The 24487-nt window shown below is 41.6% G+C and overlaps 1 protein-coding gene across 2 annotated transcripts in view; it reads left to right on the plus strand.

Annotated features, from left to right (window-relative positions):
• Positions 1 to 24487, plus strand: part of KAT6A (lysine acetyltransferase 6A) — a 333161-nt gene that overhangs the window by 55402 nt on the left and 253272 nt on the right. The gene's annotated exons all lie outside the window — the stretch shown is intronic.

The following is a 24487-nucleotide window of genomic DNA, read 5'->3' on the forward strand; positions in this document are numbered from 1 at the left end:
AAAACAAAAAAAACTTCGTTTTTGCGATCCCCACAACAGCACTTTTCAGTGCTCACTGTGGCCCAAAGAAAACCATCCGGTTTTAAATATTGTAGTTGTGGCCACATAATGTCTTTGACAGACGGTCACAACTACTGTTATCTCTGCCTGGGACACAGCCACGATCAAGCTAACTGCCACAACTGTGAGCGGATGTTCCCAAGAGCTCAATGGCAGAGAGCAGACAAAATAGCTAGATTAAAAGCGAGAGATGCCTCACCATCAGCCTGTTCGTCAGCCTCCACTTCCTTCTCGATGAGCCCGGAAGACCGGGCAGGTCTTGCCGAGTCCTCTCCACGTCAGTTGAGTGACTCACATGTACAGCAGCTTAGACCAGCCTCTGAAGGGGATGAAAGGAAGATATTAACGGCTTGCGGTGCCCCAGAAAAGCGCTATATTCCGATGAGGCTTGTGGCGTTGAGAACAACGGGTGGAGCATTGGACATGACTCAAGCGCCGATGATAAGCAAAGGCTGCAAACGATCCTCAGAGCGCCGAGTACAACACATGGAGTGCCAAAGATGTCGCATGGAGTGCCAAAGACATCGCAGGGAGCATCAAAGATGGTGCTTGGCATGCCTAGCACACCACACGGAGCTCTGAAGGTAGTGCATGGAACACCAAGCATGGTGCACACAGAATCAGGCACGACGCAACAAGCTCTGGGGACGACACACGGAGCATTCAAAGCGATATACGAGTCGACCAAAGCATCAAAGACTCTCAAAGAATTAAATAAGGTGCAAGTGCCGACAAACTCGAAGCACTGTCAACAGCCAAAAGCAACATAGAAGTGTTTTAGCTCAGAGTCTCATCCCTTTCAGTCAAGACCAGTCGCAAGATCATACTCAACGCCAGAGTTGCCATCACCATATACTGAACCATGTAAAATACCTAAAAGGAAGGCGCAGAAACCCATCAAGTCTTCATACCACAGAAAAGGAAAAGGCAATATCATCAACAAGAGGACCATCCTGTTCGATTCCCTCTTGTTCATTCATTTGATGAATTCTCACATCATTCCTCAGAATATTCAGTTGAAGAAAACTGTCCACAATTTGTGGACCTCACATCCCCTAGAATAGAACAGCATGACATATTGGCTGTGGCTGTTCCTCCTCCTAGAATACCAAGAGAGGCCAACGTACCATCAACGGGATACCCAACCTTTTCTGCTGCCTAATTTATGGCAGCAAGGTCTAAGTCTCCAGACCCCTCAACCAACATGTTCCATTTTACTTATACCATCTATAACAACAATGCCGCAAGGTAATATACTGCAACAACAGGAAACTTCCCCTCATTCTCTCCATCTTAAATACCAACATGCAGTGGATCAAATTACAGATATTGTTCAGAACGTCTTTACATATTTATTTCTGCAAGTTCAACCCCCTATATTTCCACCAGCATACTTCATCTTTCCCGTAATTACAGAACCATTTATGCCGGGGGCACCTCCATTGACAGCATCAGAATCTGAGAGTAATGGAAAGGAACCCCCTCCTTGCATGCCTTCAAAAGAAACTTTGGCACCATGTTCTCCACATTCAGAAAGCCCATTGATTCACTCTGTGGTGGAGTCCCCATTCAGTTCTACTGGTCTTCCTTCAGACACTCAGGAGGAATCCGCAGAACACTTCTCACCCCCAGGAGTCTTAACCTACTCATGGTTTGTTGAGAAAGAAGGCACCACCTTGAAAGCTGATGTGAATAAGGAATCTGACCCTCGTTCAGAGGTCATTGGGATCCTTAAAATCCTAGAGCTTCCATCAGATCCCACTGCTCTCCCATCCCACAAGTTCTTCAGACATCATTGATGAAGGCATGGGAATCTCCTGCCTCTAGAATCATTGTGGCCCATAAACTGGATCTCAAATTCAGATAGCAAAAAACACCAGGCTACAGAATCATGCAACTATCCCATAGCTTGGTAGTTGTAGAAACTGCCATAAAGAAGGCAAAAAAATCATGCCACCAGTCCAGCTTCCCTCAGGGGAAAGGATCACAAGCTCTTGGATGACTTTGGGGAAAAAGGTGTTCCAGAGTTCCATGCTTACCATTTGTATACAACAACACCAATTTTATATTGTACAGTATTTGTACAAAATGCTACAAACACTAAAACCCTACATAAGATCAGAAGATGGTCAGCCTTCCTCACCACAACCTCTGCATGACATGGAGGGAGGGTCTCAGACACCTTCTAAGGGCCGTATACGAGAGCTTTGACTCGGCAGCTCGCAGTTCGGCATCATCAATTGCAGCAAGATATATGGCGTTGCCTTGAGCTAGCAACATCAGAGAGGATGTTCATAACAAATTGTCTCCTAATCAGGGAAAGACAATCTGTTTTGGGAAAAACTAAAAGAAACAGTGGAACAAAAAAAAAAAAGTCACTGTTCAATCCCTCTCCTCAAGTGGTGACCATTCTTCTGGAACATTTTTTCTATTCATAGTACAAAAGGCCCTTTTTCCCAAGAAGGTCATACAGACCATACCAAAACTACAGTCAAAACCTGTACCAAACTCCATGCAACTAGCAGTTATGGGTTCAATCCCACGGGAGAGCAGAGGGATAGAAGAAAAAACAGTTGCCACAAACAACTTCGAAATCCAGTCAGGGTTTTGTTTTTTTTAAATATAATTTTTATTAAGTGAGAACCAACAGAACAAAATATTAAATGTCCAATATAATCACACAATACCATCAGAAGTGTCTCAACATTCTGATCTCTTCCAATACAAGCATATAATCTCACTACTTGACATTTTAACCCCTTTCAATCCTGAGCCACAACTCACACACACCATGCATATCACGTACACATATCAGAACCAACTAAATAAAGCAGATTCACCAAGATCTTAAATCCAGCGAATAAAGCCCCAAGTCCTAATCCATTTTAGCCACTTTTTCCCATAAAGAAAAATATCTCCGCAGATAGCATAAGGACTTATGACCATGTAAATCTTGACGTTTCAAGAGTTCCAAAGCAGCATGATGTACCATAGTCTCCTTCCAAACCCAGAAGAGGGAATCTCATCATTATGCCAATGAGACAAAATCATTCTCTTCGCCAGCACTATTGAAACAATTATAAAGTACTTTCCACCATTAGATAGGGAGGTATTATGAGCAAATAAATGCAAATAAAGAAGTTTCCCATCCCAAGGAATCCCTCTGCTCAACAAAATTTCTTACAACTCCCATACCTGACCCCAAAAGATTTGTATCTCATGATATTTCGTAAACATATGACTGAGTCCCCATAAGATAATTACATTTTAAACATTGGTCAGAATCCCATAGTTTCATTCAAACACCTTTATCCCTAGTGATATAAACTCGATGTAATATTTTAAACTCTATCTCCCTTAAATTTGCCGGAAGGATCTGTTGGTAAACAGCAGTAAACGCTTGTATCATATGTCTCTCCTAGTGTCAAACCTAAATATCCAGCCCACTGGGATGCAAGCTTACTTAAATGAGGTGCCAACATTTGTTTTTTTATTGACGATTATCCAGATTCGAATGCTGTGAAATTTAGGAACAGTTTCAAAAAAAAATTTCTTCATTAGTGAAATTAATATTACTAATAAGGCCATTGCAAACTTGAGAACCATAATGTCTAATTTCAAGTAGGCATAAAAGTTAGATTTTGCTATATCCCATTGCTCCTGTATTTGCTGTAAGAAGTACAGAGAATTCTCCTTCTGATCTACCAGCTGGACAAGGCAAAATAGGCCCTTACGCTCCCAAGAATGAAATATCGAACTTTCAAGTCCCCTAGGAAAATCTTTATTAACAATAATGGGGAAACATGTATTGCTCTGAGTCCTCCCTCTCCACTACTTCAATGTCTTCCCGAATTCCTTGATCCAAAAAGCATCAAGGTGCAAGTGACAAAATGACTCCCTGGAAAAATGCACAAATTTAGATTTCTGTTAGGCCAAGTCCACTGATTGATCCATCCCTCCCCATCAAACTTATGATCTAGAGCAGCCCAATCCTGAATGTACTGCAACAGGTAAGCCACATTATATAAACATAAATCTGGAACATCCAATCCCCTCCTTTCATCTTTTCATTTAGCAAAATATCTAATTTAATCCTTAGACGCCTATTATTCCAAATAAAAGAAGAAATTAGAGCTTGAAAAAAGACGTATTTCAACCCCTCGCACCCAGATAGGAAGCATCTGCAAAGTATACAAAAGTTGAGGTTGTATCATCATTTTAACCATGACACACTGACCCATGACAAATAATGGTAAAGTCTACCATTTCTCAAGAAGGTCCTTCACCCTAGAAAGCGCATTATAATATTACGTTTATAAATACCCTTCAGCCAAATTCCCAATGACTTCATAGCACTCAGATTCCATTTCAAAGGGAAAGCCCCAGTCCACCTATCTGGCAAGGCAGGGTCTAAGGAGAAAGCTCAGTTTTGTGATAGTTAATTTGTTCCCTGAGAAAGTGCTGATATCAGAGGAACACTCTTTAGGATTATCAATAAACAACATGTCGTCAGCAAATAAGCTGAGCTTCATTTGCTTACGTCTTACAGCAATATCATGAATACTAGGCATCTCCCTCAACCTTATTGCCAAGGGCTCCAGAGCAAGGACATCTTTATCTTGTGCCCTGCTGTAAAAGAAAAGAGGAAGAAAGTGTGCCATAAAGATATCTGGGCCAGTGGTTGCACATATAAAAGCTGTACCCATTTTACAGATTTTTCCCCACAATTACATTTATCCAAAACCCATCATATAAAGAGCTACTCAACTAAGCCAAAAGCTTTTTCTGCATCTAGGCTGACCAAAATCCCATCATTCTGCTTAAAGTGTCTGGACTGAATAGCCAGTAATGCCTTCAGCAGATTGGATATCAAGTGCCTTCCAGAAATAAAACCGGTCTGGGGAGACTAGAGATTGGATAACCTTACTAACCCTGTTTGCCAGTACTGCTGTCAAAATTTTTATCCTTATTAAGCAAGGTATAGGCCTATATGACTTCGAGTAGAGAGGATCCTTTCCTGGCTTTGGAATTAATATCATAATAGCCAAATTATGATCCACTTTTAAATGCCCCAAAGCCTGCGCAGCAGCAAACATGTCTTTCAATGGGCCCAAAATGATGTAAAATTCCTCACCAAACCCATCCGGGCCTGTGCCTTTTCCAGTTTCAGAAGCCTAATAACCTCACATATTTCCACCTCTTGAATAAGAGGTCATTTTAACTATCTGAGACAACTTTGGGAATTCCAAGCCCGAAAAAAGGACAGCTGGGTATCCGCCAACTATGGTGCACTCGTATAGAGCTGTTCATAAAAAGATTTAAATGCCGACAGGATGGAATACCTTTGCATTGCTGGCCTTGATAAGATAACAGAGTAATAATTGCCTTAACCTTAGTATAACGCACTAAAATAGCTAAAAATCTTCCCAGCTTATTTCCCCACTGAAACAGTTTATATTGAAAAAGCAAAAGATTTTGCTTAACTTTAGATTCTAGAAACACAAGTTGCTTCGCATCCTATATAACTGCTGCTTAATGACTGGAAACATTTGCTGAATGTGAACAGATTTAAGCCGCAGTAACTCTCTTGAGAGTTCTAACCATCCGCTTGTCTCTCTCCTTTTTTATTTTTTTCACCTGATATGCAATTATCTTCCCCCCTCCCCCTCCCCGCAGGACCACTTTAGCCACATTTCAAAACAAAACGGGGCTGATGTCCTTCGAGTAATTCAACTCTCTACTCTTTCCACTGTCCCCTTAAGAAGGTAACAAATTCTTTGTCATAATATAATCAGACATTTTCCAGGAAGATGGAGTCCCCCACCCTTTCAGAAAAGAGAAATTTAGCTATTGCCATAGAATGATCCAAGAATGGACCTCCACCATGTCACATGATTGCAGCTTCTCAAACCCTGTTTCAGTGAACAACAAATAATCTAGCCTAGAATATACATTGAGGTTGAGAGTAAAAAGAAAAGCCTTTATCTTCTAGATGTAACATTCGCCAAACATCAGTTAAGAATAACTCGTGGCAAAGAAAACCTATTCCTATATCTCACTGCTTTTTCTTAAGAGTTTTTGCTGATTGCAGTCTATTAAGGGATTACTAACAATCGGGCCGATACAGTAAAAACGCGGGAGAGCTGGCGAGCGCATAGGCCACTCTACTGTGTGCGCGATTCAGTATTTTAATTTATAAAAATTAGGCCCGGCGATAAAAAGAGGCGCTAGGGACACTAGCGCGACCCTAGTGCCTCTTTTTTGACAGGAGCGGCGGCTGTCAGCGGGCTTGACAGCCGACGCTCAATTTTGCCGGCGTCGGTTCTCGAGCCCGCTGACAGCCATGGGTTCAGAAACCGGATGCCGGCAAAATTGAGCGTCCGGTTTTCAAGCCATGGGCCTATTTCAAATGGTTTTTTTTTTTTTTACTTTTTTAAACTTTCGGGATCTCCGACTTAATATCGCCATAATATTAAGTCGGAGGGTGCACAGAAAAGCAGTTTTTACTGCTTTTCTGTACACTTTCCCGGTGCCTGGAGAAATTAGCGCCTACCTTTGGGTAGGTGCTAATTTCTGAAAGTAAAATGTGCGGCTTGGCTGCACATTTTACTTACTGAATCACGCGGGAATACCTAATAGGGCCATCAACATGCATTTGCATATTGCAGGCACTATTAGGTTCGGGGGGGGGGGGGGGTGTGTGTGAGGACGCGCTTTTACCCCTTACTGAATAAGGGGTAAAGCTAGTGCGTCCAAAACGCGCGACCAAATGCCGGCTAACAGTGCGCTCTGTCGGAGTGCACTGCACTGTATCGGCCTGAATGTAAAAATCCCCTCCCCCTCCCCCCATAAACATCAAATATCCCTGGAAGGATAATAGTGATTAAGGAAGAGAAAAACTTGTGAACATACATATTTGGTGCATACACATTTACCAATAGTATTTTTAGCCTATACAAATTCCCAGCCAGAACTATATACCTCCGCTCCAAATCTTTAACACAAAAGGAAGATTTTTATGAATTAGAATAGAGCACTGAGAGGAAAGGATCATCTTGCTGGTGGCTGAAAGGAATCAGTAAGTTTTGCTTGGGAAATTTTTTTTTAAATATTGGGGAGAAGTAAACTATTGGGGTATATTATTTAGTGTTTGTGCTTTTTATAGTCAGTAAGGCAGCTAATAATCAGAAGTTAGTGTGTCGTGGTACATGTGGGCACCAAAGATATAGGAAAATATGGGAAGGAGGTTCTGGAAGCCAAATTTAGGCTCTTAGGTAGGAAGCTGAAATCCAGAACCTCCATGGTAGTATTCTCTGAAATGCTCCCTGTTCCACGCGCAGGTCCCCAGAGGCAGGCAGAGCTCTGGAGTCTCAATGCGTGGATGAGATGATGGTGCAATTTGCATCCCGGTATAGCACTGTCCCATTGATTATCCTCCTTCCACCATGTCTCTGAGACGCCAGTTAAGTCTGTCATCATTCACTGCTATACATTCTGATTTTCCCATCTTACTTCTTAGACTTCTGGCATTAGCATACAAACATTTTAAAGTGCGTTTTTTGTTTGTATTTTCGTTCTCTTTTTTAATTGATAGGGATAAATTGGAATTTTTTAGCTCAGGCGAGTTTTTAGTTACAGGCACTTGGACTACTTTTCTTATTATTGGAACATCACTGTTGGGATGCCCTAATTCTAATGCATCATTAGTATCCTTTGAAGATACCTCCCTCTGAACCATGTGCTGCTGAGCGACTGTCGACTTTCCCCTTTGTTCTAGTTTAAAAGCTGCTCTATCTCCTTTTTAAAGGTTAGCGCCAGCAGCCTGGTTCCACCCTGGTTAAGGTGGAACCCATCCCTTCGGAAAAGACTCCCCCCTCCCCCAAAAGGTTCCCCAGTGCCTTACAAAACTGAATCCCTCTTCCTTGCACCATCGTCTCATCCACGCATTGAGGCTAGAGTGCCTCTGTATAGCTCCATGGTGAGACTGCACCTTGAATACGTGTACAATTCTAGTCGTCGCATCTCAAAAAAGATATAGTTGCGATGAAGAAGGTACAGAGAAGGGCAACCAAAATGATAAAGAGGATGGAACAGCTCCCCTGTGAGGAAAGACTAAAGAGGTTAGGGCTGTTCAGATTGGAGAAGAGATGGCTGAGGGGGGATATGATAGAGGTGTTTAAAATCATGAGAGGTCTAGAACAGGTAAAAGTGAATCAGTTATTTAATCTTTCAGATAATAGAAGGACTAGGGGGCACCCCATGAAATTAGCATATAGCACATTTAAAACTAATCGGAGAAAGTTCTTTTTCACTCAATGCACAATTAAACTATGGAATTTGTTGCCAGGGGATGTGGTTAGTGCAGTTAGTGTAGCTGGGTTTAAAAAAGGCTTGGATAAGTTCTTGGTGGAGAAGTCCATTACTTGCTATTAATTAAGTTGATTTAGAAAATAATCACTGCTATTATTAGCATCAGTAGCATGGGATAGACTGTTTTTAGGTACTTGCCAGGTTCTTATGGCCTGGATTGGCCACTGTTGGAAACAGGATGCTGGGCTTGATGGTCTCTTGGTCTGACCCAGTATGGCAATTTCTTATGTATATACCTCCCCTCCAAATCTTTAACACAAAAAGAAGATTTTTATGAATTAGAATAGACATGTTATAAAATCAGGGGTTGGCGCGTGCAAGGGGGTGCACAATTGTGCACCTTGCCCGTGCCGAGCCACACTGCCCTACCCCGCCCTTCCCCCCTTCCCTTTTCTTTGTTTTTCTTTTATTGCCGGCCGAGCAGGCGTGCGGAGGCCTCTGGCCACGTCCCCGCCCCTGGAGCTCCCCTTTTTGCAAGCCCCGGGACTTACACGCGTCCCGGGGCTTTACCCGCATTGCCGGGCCTTTTGAAAATAGGCCCGGAGCGCGTGTGACTGGATTTACGTACATAACGCTTTGAAAATCCGGCCCTTTGTCTAGCAGAAAACGAAGAAACGTAACACTGTCCCACCCACTCTCTTCTAAGTTTAATGTGCTCACTATCTTCCAAGTGGATCTCCTGCAAAAAAGCAATATTAGTTTTGTACTTCTTAAATTCCAGAAGGAACTTCTTTCTCTTAATTGGCGAATGCAGCCCATCAACATTTAAATAGCTTATACTAATCTCAGCCAGAGTGCCAAATTGAGCATCTCCATTTGTAGCGAATAATTGGTTCTTGGGAGGACTCCCCAGCCTAAGTCACCCTCCCCCCCCCTCATTAGGCAGCAGCAGAAGTAGTCTCCACACAGACAGTACATTTGGGAACACAAGAAGAAAATCCCATAGTCTGATCCGTGCACTATTCCGCTTATCAAACCCCTTTACAACTCCATTTCTGTACTTTGCCAACATACAACCCTAATCATACACACTTACACCCTCAACTAGCCACAATACCCAAATAATTCCCCCCCCCCCCCCCACATCAACTTCATAGCAAAACTCAGTCTCTGTCTTCCGGAACAAATAGACATCTGTGTACTCAGCGCCAAGGTGGACTCTTTCCTCCATGCCAGACACAGCCCTATTCAACTCTTGAAGTCTCCCAGGATCTGCGGTGACTTGTTAGCAAATGTAACATCCACAATCTGGGTAGCCTGAATCTTCTTTGCAACTCCAGTTTATTTAATATGTAACAATACATGGAAACCTCCAGTGGAGCACTGTAGCCACGGAGATGAGCGTACCATCAGCCATATTGCTTGCATTCTACTCCCAGGAAAGCGCTAGGCAAAAGCAGCAAATTCCCCAAGGTCTAGGAAGAATATTGTACCATCAAACAGCAAGTACTTTCCAGCATAGCCCCATACATCTGCGTTCTCATTTGCCATTGCTTACAGATAACTTTGTCGCTTATGGGCGATCATAGCAGTACGTTCTTGTGCAAAACTTATCGCTGTGCAGAACAAAATTAAAAAAAATAAGAAAGAAGACCCAGAACTGAACACTGCAGTGTGACAGTTAGGATATGCAAATTTGGCTGCACTTAGCGTTACCACTTTCCAACTGTGGATCACCGAACAAAACGGGTGATAGCTTAAAGTCATAAGATCCTCAGCCCAGCTGCTCAACATAAGCTTTGGCCTCTGATCCAGTAGCAAGCAAGCAAGTTTTCTCATTATGGAAAATCTTCAATCAGGCTGGAAATAAATTTAATTCCTTTGCAAAAGAGTTGGGTACAATATAGCATGAATTCTTTTCTCGCTATCAGAACCTTCGCAGAGAATTCCGGGAAGATAAGCTTAAAGTATCTTAACCTTATCTGTAAAGTTAAGGAATTTGATGATGACTTGCTGAGGCCGAGCTTGCTCTGGGTCTTCTGTCCCTATTCTGTGTGCCCGTTCTACTAGGATTGCTCTTTCCATCAGATTTAAATTAAGTGCTTCAGGGAGCCAATGTTCCCAAAAAGTGAGTAAGGCTTCCCCATGTATCTTCTCAGTAACCCCCAGGATTCTTAGGTTGTTTCAACAACTTCTGTTTTCCAAATTGTCCAGTTTTTCTTCAAGCACCTTATTTTTTCCCCTTAGCACAGCCACGTTGCTTTTCAGTGCCTCCAAATGATCGTCATGATCTGACACTTCTTGTAGAATCGTGAATGTAGTACCATAAGCACCCACTTTATCTTTCAGTTCATCAACCAAGGACTGAATTTTTTGTAGCTGATCAGTAAATGCTGCCGTCATTACTTGCGAAAGTTCCCTCACAGTGGCCTCTGTCGTACCTTCAATGGCAGGTCCTGCTTCCTGTGCCATTTCGTCATTAGTGCCAGCGATTTTGGTTGCCCCCATCCTCTTTGAATGGTTCGACATTTCGCCAGATAGTTTAACCACCCAATTGTCCAGAAAATAGTTTTCTTTCAAACCAAATTGCAGGTGCAAAGCTTATATGAATTAGCTTGCTGCTGATCCCTAGAGAGCAAGACTCAGAAGTGGCCGCTCAAGATGACATTATCGCCCTACCTCCCAATTAGGGTTTTTAAAGGAATTGCTGTCACAGCATGTATTTATTTATTTAAAAATACTTATTCCGCTGCCTCCGGAGATCAGTCCGGCGCGAATTACAATAAAAACATTTATAAAATAATACAATATAATCACAAACATTCTACTCTAAAAATACACAATACATCAACAGAAATGATAAAATATTAGTTGTCCCCCCCAGTGAAAAAGTTTAAGAACGTTTTAACTAGAGGGCGAGCTTTCTCTTATTGAATTGCTTCCTAAAAGCTTTATAATCCTGCTGCAGCCTCAAATTGATTGGGAGTTTATTACATTTGTGAGGAACTAAATAAGAGAAAGCTCGCCCTCTAGTTAATACGTTCTTAAACTTTTTCACTGGGGGGACAACTAATAATTGGGTACCTTCAGACCTTAAAGAACGCCTGACTATAAAATACAATGAAATCTTTCAAAACACAAGGGAAAGAATTATATAACAATTTAAAAACAAATGTCATGAGTCTGAACCTGCACCTCCATTCTACCGGTATCCCTAAGCACTGGGGATACATGCTCTCTTTTCGATATTCCAGCTATAACTCAAACAGTTGCATTCTACACCAACTGTAGCACTCGTAACAATGAGTTAGGAAGCCCAGTAAACAGTGTACTGCAGTAATCCAGATGACTAAGAACCATTCTAAAATACTTTGGAGGCAATAACATTTGCAATCATTGAACTAATTTAAGTTTTTAAAATGCAGTTTTCATTACATGACATATCTGTGGTTTCATTGATAGCTGGGAGCCTAAAAGACCCCCTAGCTCTTTATCTCAGAGAGTATTGGGACCGAATGTGTCTCGAACACACCAGTGGGGTGAAGAAACCATCACTTTAAAGACCACTAGCCCAAGATAACAGATAAATGGGTTCTGACCATAGTTAAAATCAATATTGTCACAATTTCATAAGCCAGCCGCAGATACTTTATCTGGCATCACGTCCACCAAATTATTCTCAAATCCCATTGTTACAGAAAGAAGTAGACACACTTCTTCAGCAGAATGCCATCAGGGAACTAACCTGCTTGGAGCACTCTCAAGGCTGCTATTCAAAATACTTCCTCATAGCCAAAAAGTCGGGGGGTCTATGACCCATTCTGGATCTCAGATCTTTCAACAAATTCCTACACCGGTAGAAGTTCAAAATGACATCTCTAGTAACCATCTTACCATTTATCCAACCACAGTTTTGGATGTGTTCCCTAGATATCAAGAATACATATGCACATATCCCTATCTACCCATCTTGTTGACATTACCTCTGCTTCACAGTGGGAGAGAACCTCTATCAGTACAATGTACTCTTTTGAACCGTTAGCCCTGAGACTCTTCAACAAATGCCTAGCTGAGGTGGTAGCTCATTTACATCGTTCAAGAATAAGGATTTTTCCTTATCTGGATGGCTAGCTAATAACGGCCCCAGTAGAAACTTGTCTTCAGTCTCATGCAGGGTCCACCATTCGTTGCCTGAAGACTCTAGGCTTTGTAAAAATTACGAAAAGTCAAATTTTTCTCCCAACACAGTCTATCCAATTCATAGGAGCCCAAATAAACTCCATTCAGTACAAAGCGTTCCTGCTAGAAAACAGAGCAATCATTCTCTTGACATCTGGAGAGCAGCATATTGCACCGTCCTTATACGTCAGACGTTAGATGCTGATGTTGGGGCACACAGCTGCAGCTATTCATGTGGGCCCTTTAACCAGGCTACACATGAGACATCTCCAGTGGGGTTTATGGATGCAATGGAATCAGTTTCTACAGCCTCTACCATCCAAGATAAAAATTACTAACTTCATGAAAAAGTATATCAAATGGTGGCTAACTTCTGGGTTACTGGAAATGGGCGTTCTGCTCCAGCCACATCCTCATCAGATAATACTCAAGACAGATGCCTTAACTCGGGGCTGGGGAGCCCATCTCCTTCACTTGAAAACGCAAAGGCTCTGGTCACCCCAAGAATCATTGTGCCAACTAAATTTGCTAGAACTCAGAGCAGTTCGTTATGCCCTCCAGGTCTTCCAACATTTACTCAAAAACAAGAATATAATGATTCACACAGACAGCCAAGTAGCAATGTTTTACATAAACAAACAAGGAGGAACAGTTTCTTGTACCCTTTGCCAAGAAACTCTGAAGATCTGGGAATGGGCCAAATTCAAACAAGCGACTCTACAGGCAGCCTACCTGCCAGGAATTGCAAATGCAGAGGCAGACAGACTCAGCAGAATATTCTATCCACACACGTGGTCCCTATCAGACGCTGTAGCAAGCAGCCTTTTTCAAGACTGGGGATGACCGTAGATAGGTCTCTTTGCAACAGAGGAAAACAGGAAAGTGAACAGTTTTTGCTTGGTTTGTCCCAGTCTATACAGAAAGACTCCAGATGAGTTTCTAATCTCTTGGTTGCCAGGGCTCCTTTATGCTTTTCCCCCCGATATCACTCATAGTCAAAACAATATAGAAATGCATGAGAGATCGAGCCAGGCTAATACTAATAGCTCCAAAGGTATGCTTATCTCATACAAGTATCAGAAGTCCCTCCTCGAAGTTTGGGGAACAGTCCATCCTTGCTGACCCAGGAAAAAGGGTCGCTCCTTCATTCCCTTTTAATTGTCACTCAATCTAACAGCATGAATGTTGAACACTCGATAATAGCGCATTTACATCTGCATCAAGACATCGAGGATATTATACTGTCTGCTAGAACAGTGGTTCTCAACCTTTTTCCTGTCGTGAGCTGATGGACAGTGCTCACTTGTGTGACACACTGCTCACAGCAATCCACAGCTAAACTGAAAAAAAAAGCCTCAATATTACCTTTATTGTTAAGAATGATACAAGGGAAAGAGATTATTCTCTCTGAACAGAAATAACACATTTTTGTGCAAGCTGCATTCTCTGTTCCCTGTGGGGCCACCAACCTTTTTTCTTCTGCTCTAACTCTCGGGCCCAGCAGGGAAGATAGAATCAGTTATCACTAGCCCAGAAGAGAAAGAGGATTGCCATTTTTCACTGGGCTCTGGCAGGAATGGAGGACAAGAGCTACTGTGTCCTACTGTGATCAGTGGGTGAAGAAGTCTGCCTTGTTGAACCACACAGCCTTGTGCACCGTCCCTCCCCACACAATTAAAAGTTATGCATTTATAATAGATTTTATATGAAAATTGACATTAAAAGTACAGTCTGAAGTAAAAAAAAATCACGTACAACATGTATATTATATTTACATGCATTGTTGTGGTGCCAACCAGAAAACTGCAAAAAAGTAAAAAAAAAAAAAAAAAAGACACTTGGAACCCATATGGTATTAGGCCTATTGTAACATGTACACTGTGGGCTTAGCACTCAGAAAGTCATGAGTATAAGAATTCTAACAATAGCAATATGGTAAAACCTCCATACTAAAACAAAACTAAGTGCCAGCACGCAAATAGTAACAGCCCTACTTATGAAAAGGTAGAAGTGCTAATATTACACCAGGCCCTAAAATACCAATACACCTCATATTAGGAAAATAGAGCAAGCCAGGCTGTGTTAGATCCCTACACAAAAACTGTATACTGGCAGAATACCTTACCTTGGTCATACATGCAGAATACACACAAACCCTCACCAGATTCAAAATAAAAAGGGCATACTATAAGTATGAATAGAAATATACAGACAAAACCTAAACTGGAAACCACAACAGTACAACAATGGAAAAACAAAATCATTATTCCTAATTAAAAAAAAAAAAATAATATAAAGTAATAAAATCATACTGATAAAAAATACATATTTCTTAATAGCTGAAGAATAGAATAACATCCAACAATTAAAAACTCATAAAAATGTTCCAAACACCAATAACGCACTACCGGCCGATCGGCAAGAAAAGCCATTCATAACATCAAATTTCGGCCCCCTGACGAAGGCACAGTCGAAACACGGGTTCGTGTCTGGCTTCTACATTCTGAGCCTCCTACACGATGGAAATATGGCGTTTCTTCGCGCAATATCAAGCTAAGTAAAATCTCTGGAACTTTAGAATAATAGAAGCGAATTTTTGCAAGATGTATGTGATATATTTGAACTTCACTATTTGGTCTTAATTATTTCACTGGACTTTTGCACGAAGCAAAGAAAATTTCATTTATGACCATTGATTATACTGTCTGGTGCATTCACTCTTTTGCTATTTACCATTATAAAATGTCCATGTATGAGGTCGACTAAATGAGCAAAAAAAGCTGTTTCACCCATGGTGGTCACATTTAATTCTGATTCAGTGTGGTTTATCAGCTTTTACTCTTGTGGCCAAACACCAATAAAACATTCCAAAACAGCAGACACAAACATTCAGTAATTAAAACTAATAAGGATTAAAACAAAACAAAACCCTGATCTCCATACTTGGGAACTTTTGATTTCACAGTGCCCTGAGATTGTCTTGGATTAATAAGAGGAGAGGAGGGGAATCCTGTATCATATATGCACGTACTGTCTCCCTTAATCTCACATGCTCAGTCTCACTTACACAAACCCACAGGCTGTCTCTCACTTGCTTTTGCTCAGTCTTGCGCGCGCACACACACATACACACACACACATGCAGGTTGTCTCTCACTTTCATATGCTCATCCTCACACAGACAAGCATACACAGGCTCTCTCTCACAATCACGTGCTCAGTCTCACAATCACATGCTCAGTCTCACAATCACATGCTCAGTCTCACACAGGCAAACACACCCACAGGCTCTCTTCACTGTCACATGCTCAGTCTCACACAGGCGGTCTCTCACTCATGCTCAGTTTCACACAAGCATACACACACAGGAAGTCTCTCGCTCTCATGTGCTCAGACACACACACACTGGCTATCTCTTATTCACATAGGCGCGCACACACACACACAGGCTCTCTCTCACATGCTCCGCCTTACACAGGCACACATACACATTCTGTTTCTCTCCTCCTGGAAGTACAAGTAACAGCAGCAGTAGCTTGAAGCTTCAGCCCCGTGGCCGACGGGACTTGTTCTCTTTCTTGGAGCCGCAGGTGCTGATGCTGTGCCTCTTCAAATTTGGCTCGCACTGCTCCTTCTCTTGTTCCTGCGCGGGTCCACCTCACTTCCTCTTCCGGGCCATGCTGATAAGGAGGCCATGCTGCTTGTGTCGCCCCCACCCCACCCCCACATGTTCTTTCTAGATGGCTGATTCTGGCTGCAATCGCTCTGCTGCTACATTCCACCTTTGCTTGAAAATACTGACAGCCCAGGCGGAGGAGAAGATCTCTACATTCTGCTGGAGCAGAAGAGGGGAAGGGAAGATTAGCTACATCAGCTACATCAGGGACTCTGGTATTTTGACAACGGCGGCAGCGCCACACCAGCTTGTGCTTTGCGACACAGTGGTTGAGAATCGCTGTACTTAGAATGCCATCCACACATCGTAACTATGCATCAAAATGGTTTCATTATTTGACTAATCCATTGACCTTTCACATGTCAATCCCAACAGCTGCTAGACTACTACTATCTCCTTACCAAACAAAGTCTGGCCACTTCATCAACTTGAGTTCACCTAAGTGCAATAGCAGCTTATCTTCATCAGGTCAGAAACCCAATATCAGTACACCACCTTGTTTCTAAATTTATGAAGGCCCTGCTTTGAGTCCATCCTCTGATACAAAAACCACTGGTACCTTGGGACCTGAATTTTGTTCTCATCTCATTAATAAATCCTCCCTCCGGTCCTCTAGAATCGGCCAAGATAAAGTATTTAACTTGGAAAATAGTTTTCCTGGTAGCAATTACATCAGCTAGCAGAGTGAGTGAATTGCAAGCATTCGTTCACTACCCACCATATCTACATTTCTTCCATGACAAAGTGATCCTACGAACTTACCCGAAATTCTTTACCATAGGTGATTTCAGTGTTTCACTTGAACCAATCTGTCATGCTTCCTACTTTCTTTCCAAACCCTTACTCACAGGACCGACACCATCAGCTTTCATACCTTAGACTGTAAATGGGCATTAGCCTACTACAAACGTAGAACACAAAGTCACAGAAAAATCATCCCAGCTATTCGTGTCATACAATACCAATAGGTTGGGAACTGCAGTTCCAGTTTCCAATTGGACAGTCTCATGCTTACAATACTTCTACCAGTCCCAGTCAACACTGTTACAATACCCTGTACGAGCACAAGAGGGTACGGGCTATGGTAGCTTCATTAGCACATGTACACAATATACCAATATACCAATGATGCATTAGAATTAGGGCATCCCAACAGTGAGGTTCCAATAATTAGAAAAATAGTCCAAGTGCCTGTAACTAAAAACTCACCTGAGCTAAAAAAATTCGAACTTATCCCTATCAATTAAAAAGCAGAATGAAAATACAAACAAAAAACAAACTGAAATATTTGTATGCTAATGCCAGAAGTCTAAGAAGTAAGATGGGAGAATTAGAATGTATAGCAGTGAATGATGACATAGACTTAATTGGCATCTCAGAGACATGGTGGAAAGAGGATAACCAATGGGACAGTGCTATACCGGGGTACAAATTTATATCGCAATGACAGAGAGGAGCACCCGGGAGGAGGTGTGGCGCTTTATGTCCGGGATGGCATAGAGTCCAACAGGATAAACATCCTGCATGAGACTAAATACAAAATTGAATCTTTATGGGTAGAAATCCCTTGTGTGTCGGGGAAGACTATCATGATGGGGGTATACTACAATCCACCTGGTCAAGATAGTGAGATGGACAGTGAAATGCTAAGAGAAATTAGGGAAGCTAACCAAATTGGTAGTGCGGTAATAATGGGAGACTTCAATTACCCCAATATTGACTGGGTAAATGTATCATCGGGACACGCTAGAGAGATAACATTCCTGGATGGAATAAATGATAGCTGTATGGAGCAATTGGTTCAGGAACTGACGAGAGAGGGAGCAATTTTTAGATCTAATTCTCAGTGGAGCACAGGACTTGAGAGAGGTAATGGTGGTGGGGCCGCTTGACAATAGTGATCATAATATGATCAAATTTGATTTAATGACTGGAAGAGGAACAGTGTTCAAAAGGGAAACTTTGATAAAATGAGAAAAATTGTTAGAAAAAAACTGAAAGGAGCAGCTACAAAAGTAAAAAATGTCCAAGAGGCATGGTCATTGTTAAAAAATACCATTCTAGAAGCACAGTCTAGATGTATTCCACACATTAAGAAAGGTGGAAAGAAGGCAAAATGATTACCGGCATGGTTAAAAGGGGAGGTGAAAGAAGCTATTTTAGCTAAAAGATCTTCATTCAGAAATTGGAAGAAGGATCCAACAGAAGAAAATAGGATAAAGCATGAACGTTGGCAAGTTAAATGTAAGACATTGATAAGCAGGCTAAGAGAGAATTTGAAAAGAAGTTGGCTGTAGAGGCAAAAACTCACAGTAAAAACTTTTAAAAATATACCCGAAGCAGAAAGCCTGTGAGGGAGTCAGTTGGGACCGTTAGATGGTCGAGGGGTTAAAGGGGCACTTAGAGAAGATAAGGCCATCGCGGAAAGATTAAATGATTTCTTTGCTTCGGTGTTTACTGAAGAGGATGTTGGGGAGGTACCTGTAATGGAGAAGGTTTTCATGGGTAATGATTCAGATGGACTGAATCAAATCACGGTGAACATAGAAGATGTGGTAGGCCTGATTGACAAACTGAAGAGTAGTAAATCACCTGGACCGGATAGTATACACCCCTGAAGGAACTAAAAAATGAAATTTCAGACCTATTAGTAAAAATTTGTAACCTATCATTAAAATCATCCATTGTACCTGAAGACTGGAGGATAGCAAATGTAACCCCAATATTTAAAAAGGGCTCCAGGGGCGATCCGGGAAACTACAGACCGGTTAGCCTGACTTCAGTGCCAGGAAAAATAGTGGAAAGTGTTCTAAACATCAAAATCACAGAACATATAGAAAGACATGGTTTAATGGAACAAAGTCAGCATGGCTTTACCCAGGGCAAGTCTTGCCTCACAAATCTGCTTCACTTTTTTGAAGGAGTTAATAAACATGTGGATAAAGGTGAACAGGTAGATGTAGTATACTTGGATTTTCAGAAGGCGTTTGACAAAATTCCTCTTGAGAGGCTTCTAGGAAAAGTAAAAAGTCATGGGATAGGTGGCGATGTCCTTTCGTGGATTGCAAACTGGCTAAAAGATAGGCAACAGAGAGTAGGATTAAATGGACACTTTTCTCAGTGGAAGGGAGTGGATAGTGGAGTGCCTCAGGGATCTGTATTGGGACCCTTACTTTTCAATATATTTATAAATGATCTGGAAAGAAATACGATGAGTGAGATAATCAAATTTGCAGATGACACAAAATTGTTCAGAGTAGTTAAATCACAAGCGGATTGTGATAAATTGCAGGAAGACCTTGCGAGACTGGAAAATTGGGCATCCAAATGGCAGATGAAATTTAATGTGGATAAGTGCAAGGTGATGCATATAGGGAAAAATAATCCATGCTATAATTACACAATGTTGGTTTCCATATTAGGTGCTACAAGCCAAGAAAGAGATCTAGGCGTCATAGTGGATAACACATTGAAATCGTCGGTTCAGTGTGCTGCGGCAGTCAAAAAAGCAAACAGAATTTTGGAAATTATTAGAAAGGGAATGATGAATAAAACGGAAAATGTCATAATGCCTCTGTATTGCTCTATGGTGAGACCGCACCTTGAATACTGTGTACAATTCTGGTTGCCGCATCTCAAAAAAAGATATAATTGCGATGGAGAAGGTACAGAGAAGGGCTACCAAAATGATAAGGGGAATGGAACAGCTCCCCTTTGAGGAAAGATGTAGGAGGTTAGGACTTTTCAACTTGGAGAAGAGACGACTGAGGGGCGATATATTAGAGATGTTTAAAATTATGAGAGGTCTAGAATGGGTAGATGTGAATCGGTTATTTACTCTTTCGGATAGTAGAAAGACTAGAGGGCACTCCATGAAGTTAGCATGGGGCACATTTAAAACTAATCGGAGAAAGTTCTTTTTTACTCAACGCACAATTAAACTCTGGAATTTGTTGCCAGAGGATGTAGTTAGTGCAGTTAGTATAGCTGTGTTTAAAAAAGGATTGGATAAGTTCTTGGAGGAGAAGTCCATTACCTGCTATTAAGTTCACTTAGAGAATAGCCACTGCCATTAGCAATGGTAACATGGAATAGACTTAGTTTTTGGGTACTTGCCAGGTTCTTATGGCCTGGATTGGCCACTGTTGGAAACAGGATGCTGGGCTTGATGGACCCTTGGTCTGACCCAGTATGGCATTTTCTTATGTTCTTATGTAAGAAATCTGTAAAGCTGCTCCCTGTTCTTCTCATCCCTTCACTTCCCATTACTGCCTGGACAAGTTAGTGGCCAAAGACAGTTCACTAGGAAGAGCAATACTAAACCAATTCTCATCCAGATAATCTCAGTCCACAGAGGAGTCAGAGTTTAAAAAAAAAAGAAAAAGAAACACTGTTTTCTATAAACGGCCATATTTCTATAATGGCTAATTCAGCCTGCTTATCGATGGAGAAAAAGCAAGTTTGCTTACTGTAAACGGTGTTTTCTAGAGATAGCAGGATGAATTAGCCATGCATTCCTGCCCTCCTCCCTAGACAGTTTCTCAAACATCTAGATTTTCATCTCTGCTTGGGAAAGAACTGAGGAGCCTTCTGGAACTATCTTTTACATAGGAATTGTCACTCATGTCCAGAACATAAGAAATTGCCACATTGGGTCAGACCAAGGGTCCATCAAGCCCAGAATCCTGTTTCCAACAGTGGCCAAATCGGGCTACAAGAACCTGGCAAGTACCCAAACATTAAGAAAAATCCCATGCTACTGATGCAGTAGTAGCAGAGACCATTCCCTAACTCAGCTTGATGAATAGTTAATTGACTTCTCCTCCAAGAATTTATCCAAACCTTTTTTGAACCCAGCTACACCAACTGTACTAACCACTTCATCTGGCAACAAATTCCAGAGCTTAATTGTGCGTTGAGTGAAAAAGATTTTTCTCTGATTAATTTTAAATGTGCTACTTGCTAACTTCATAGAGTGCCCCCTGGTCTTTCTATTATCCGAAAGTGTAAATAACCGATTTACATTTACCCGTTATAGACCTCTCATGATTTTATAGACCTCTATCATATCCCCCCTCAGCCGTCTCTTCTCCCTGCTGAATAGCCCCAACCTCTTTAGCCTTTCCTCATAGGGGAGCTGTTCCGTATCCTTTATCATTTTGATCGCCCTTCTCTGTACCTTCTCCAGTGCAACTATATCTTTTTTGAGATGCGGTGACCAGAACTGTACACAGTTCTCAAGGTGCAGTCTCACCATGGAGCGATACAGTGGCATTATGACATTTTCCGTTTTACTCACCATTCCCTTTCTAATAATTCCTAACGTTGTTTGCTTTTTTGACTGCTGCAGCACACTGAGCTGACAATTTCAATGTATCATCCACTGTGATGCCTAGATCTTTTTCCTTGGTGGTAGCTTCTAATAAGGAACCTAACATCATGTAACTACAGCATGTGTTATTTTTCCCTATATGCAACACCTTGCACTTGTCCACATTAAATTTCATCTGCCATTTGAATGCCCAATCTTCTAGTCTTGCAAGGTCCTCCTGCAATTTATCACAATCCGCTTGTGATTTAACTACTCTGAATAATTTTGTATCATCTGCAAATTTGATTACCTCACTTGTATATTCCTTTCCAGATAATTTATAAATATATTGAAAAGCACTGGTCCAAGTACAAATCCCTGACGCACTGCACTGTTTACCCTTTTCTACTGAGAAAATTGACCATTTAATCCTACTCTCTGTTTCCTGTCTTTTAACCAGTTTGTGTTCCACGAAAGGACATCGCCTCCTATCCCATAACTTTTTAGTTTTCTTTAGAAGCCTCTCATGAGGGACTTTGTTGAACGCCTTCTGAAAATCCAAATACACTTCATCTACCGGTTCACCTTTATCCACATGTTTATTAACTCTTTCAAAAACATGAAGCAGATTTGTGAGGCAAGACTTGCCTTGGGTAAATCCATGATGACTGTGTTCCATTAAACCATGTCTTTCTATATGCTCTGATTTTTATCTTTAGAATAGTTTCCACTATTTTTCCCGGCACTGAAGTCAGGTTCACTGGTCTATAATTTCCTGGATCACCCCAGAGCCCTTTCTAAATATTGGGATTACACTGGCCCCACCCTCCAGACTTCAGGTACAATGGACGATTTTAATGATAGGTTATACATTTTAACTAATAGAACTAAAATTTCATTTTTGAGTTCCTTCAGAGCCCTGGGATGCATACCATCCGGTGCAGGGGATTTGTTACTCTTTAGTTTATCAATCTGGCCTACTACATCTTCCAGGTTCACAGTAATTTGGTTCAGTTCATCTGACTCATCACCCTTGAAAACCTCCAGAACTGGTATCTCCCCAATGTCCTCATTAGTAAACACAGAAGCAAAGAATTCATTTAATCTTTCTGCAATGGCCTTATCTTACCTAAGTGCCCCTTTAACCCCTTGGTCATCTAACAGCCCAACCGACTCCTTCATAGGTTTTTTGCTTCAGATATACCGTATTTTTCGCTCCATAAGACGCACTTTTTCCCCCCACCCTCCTGACCCCCCCCCAAGACCTGCCAAAAGTCCCTGGTGGGCCAGCGGGGGTCCGGGAGCGATCTCCTGCACTTATGTCTTCGGCTGCCAGTAATCAAAATGGCGCCGACGGCCCTTTGCCCTTACTATGTCACAGGGGCTACCGGTGCCATTGGTCGGCCCCTGTGACATAGTAAGGGCAAAGGGCCGTCGGCGCCATTTTGATTACTGGCAACCGACGGCCCAAGTGCAGGAGATCACTCCCGGACCCCCGCTGGACCACCAGAGACTTTTGGCAGGTCTTGGGGAGGTCAGGAGGATTGTAGTTAATTAAATTTAAAGGGTTGGGATGGGAGATTTTTCCCCACAGAAAGAGAAGGATAAAAGTTTTTTGATCTCGGAGTGGACCGAAATGGCCCTCCTCAGATCCGAAAATGAAATGGGGACAAAAAAAAAAAATGTATGCACTCCCATAATTTGCTCTATAAGACGCACAGACACCCGGGAACAGAGCCGGTTTAGCACACCATTCTTTTTTTTTAATTTTCCCCCTCTGAATCCTAGGTGCATCTTATGATCAGGTGCGTCTTATGGAGCGAAAAATACGGTATTTTAAAAACTTTTTATTATGAGTTTTTGCTTCTACGGCCAACTTCATTTCAAATTCTCTCTTAGCCTACTTTAAATGTTTTGCACTTAGCTTGACAATGCTTATGCGTTTTCCTATTTTCTTCAGATGGAGCCTTCACATTTTTGAAGGGTTTTTTTGGGATAAAATAATCTTTCACTTCACCTTTTAACCATGCTGGTAATTATTTTGCCTTCCTTCCTTCACATCAAGAATATTGATGGGAAGTACTTGTATGACACTCAGGATATAGGGAGGCGCTTTACCAGCTTTTATGAAGCTCTGTACTCCAATGAGGGAGAAATGGACAATGAAGGGATGATCCAATATCTTCGGATTATTGTTCTGCTGGTCCTTCTACCGGAATGTAGAGATTTATTTAATGAGGTTATCAAGGCAGAAGAGGTGTTGCAAGTTATCAAAGATATGAAGATGGGCAAATCGCCTGGTCTTGATGGTTACACAGCCAAATTCTCTAAAACCTTTCAGCCTCTTTTAGTTACTCCATTGATAGACATGTTTGATTCTCTTCTTGGGGAGGGGACATTTTCATCTCTTGCTAATGTAGCGGGTATTACGATCTTGCCAAGGCAGGCCATAATGCAACGTTGTGTGGCTCATACTGCCCGATTTCACTTATAAATATAGACCGTAAGATTTTGGCAAAGGTGTTGGACAATAGACTGGGTTTGGTTGCTCCAATTCTTTTTTTTTTTTTTTTGTAAATAAAATTTTTTATTAAGAAAGTGCAAGTACACAAAACAAACCACATCTAATTACATCATTAATTCTTCATCACTTTACAACAACAGCACCCTCCCTTGTTTATTTGAAATCCCCCCACCTCCCCAATTTCAGAACTAGTTGTGTTGATGAAAACAGATCAGGAAAAGAATCCAATCATCGATTAAAACAGCCAAAAGTTCCTTAAGGAAGAGCCAAGCCCTGCCAATTATCTAGCCAGAGATGGGATGTAACTTGAACCACTTTTCAAATGGAGAGTAGATTGATTCATATTTAAATGATCGTGTCTAAACGCTGAGATCTTTTCCATTCCCTTAATTCCCACTAGTTTAGTTACCACCATATGTCTAGGATG

The sequence above is a fragment of the Rhinatrema bivittatum genome, chromosome 5, assembly GCF_901001135.1.
Source record: "Rhinatrema bivittatum chromosome 5, aRhiBiv1.1, whole genome shotgun sequence".
Taxonomy (NCBI): Eukaryota; Metazoa; Chordata; class Amphibia; order Gymnophiona; family Rhinatrematidae; genus Rhinatrema; species Rhinatrema bivittatum.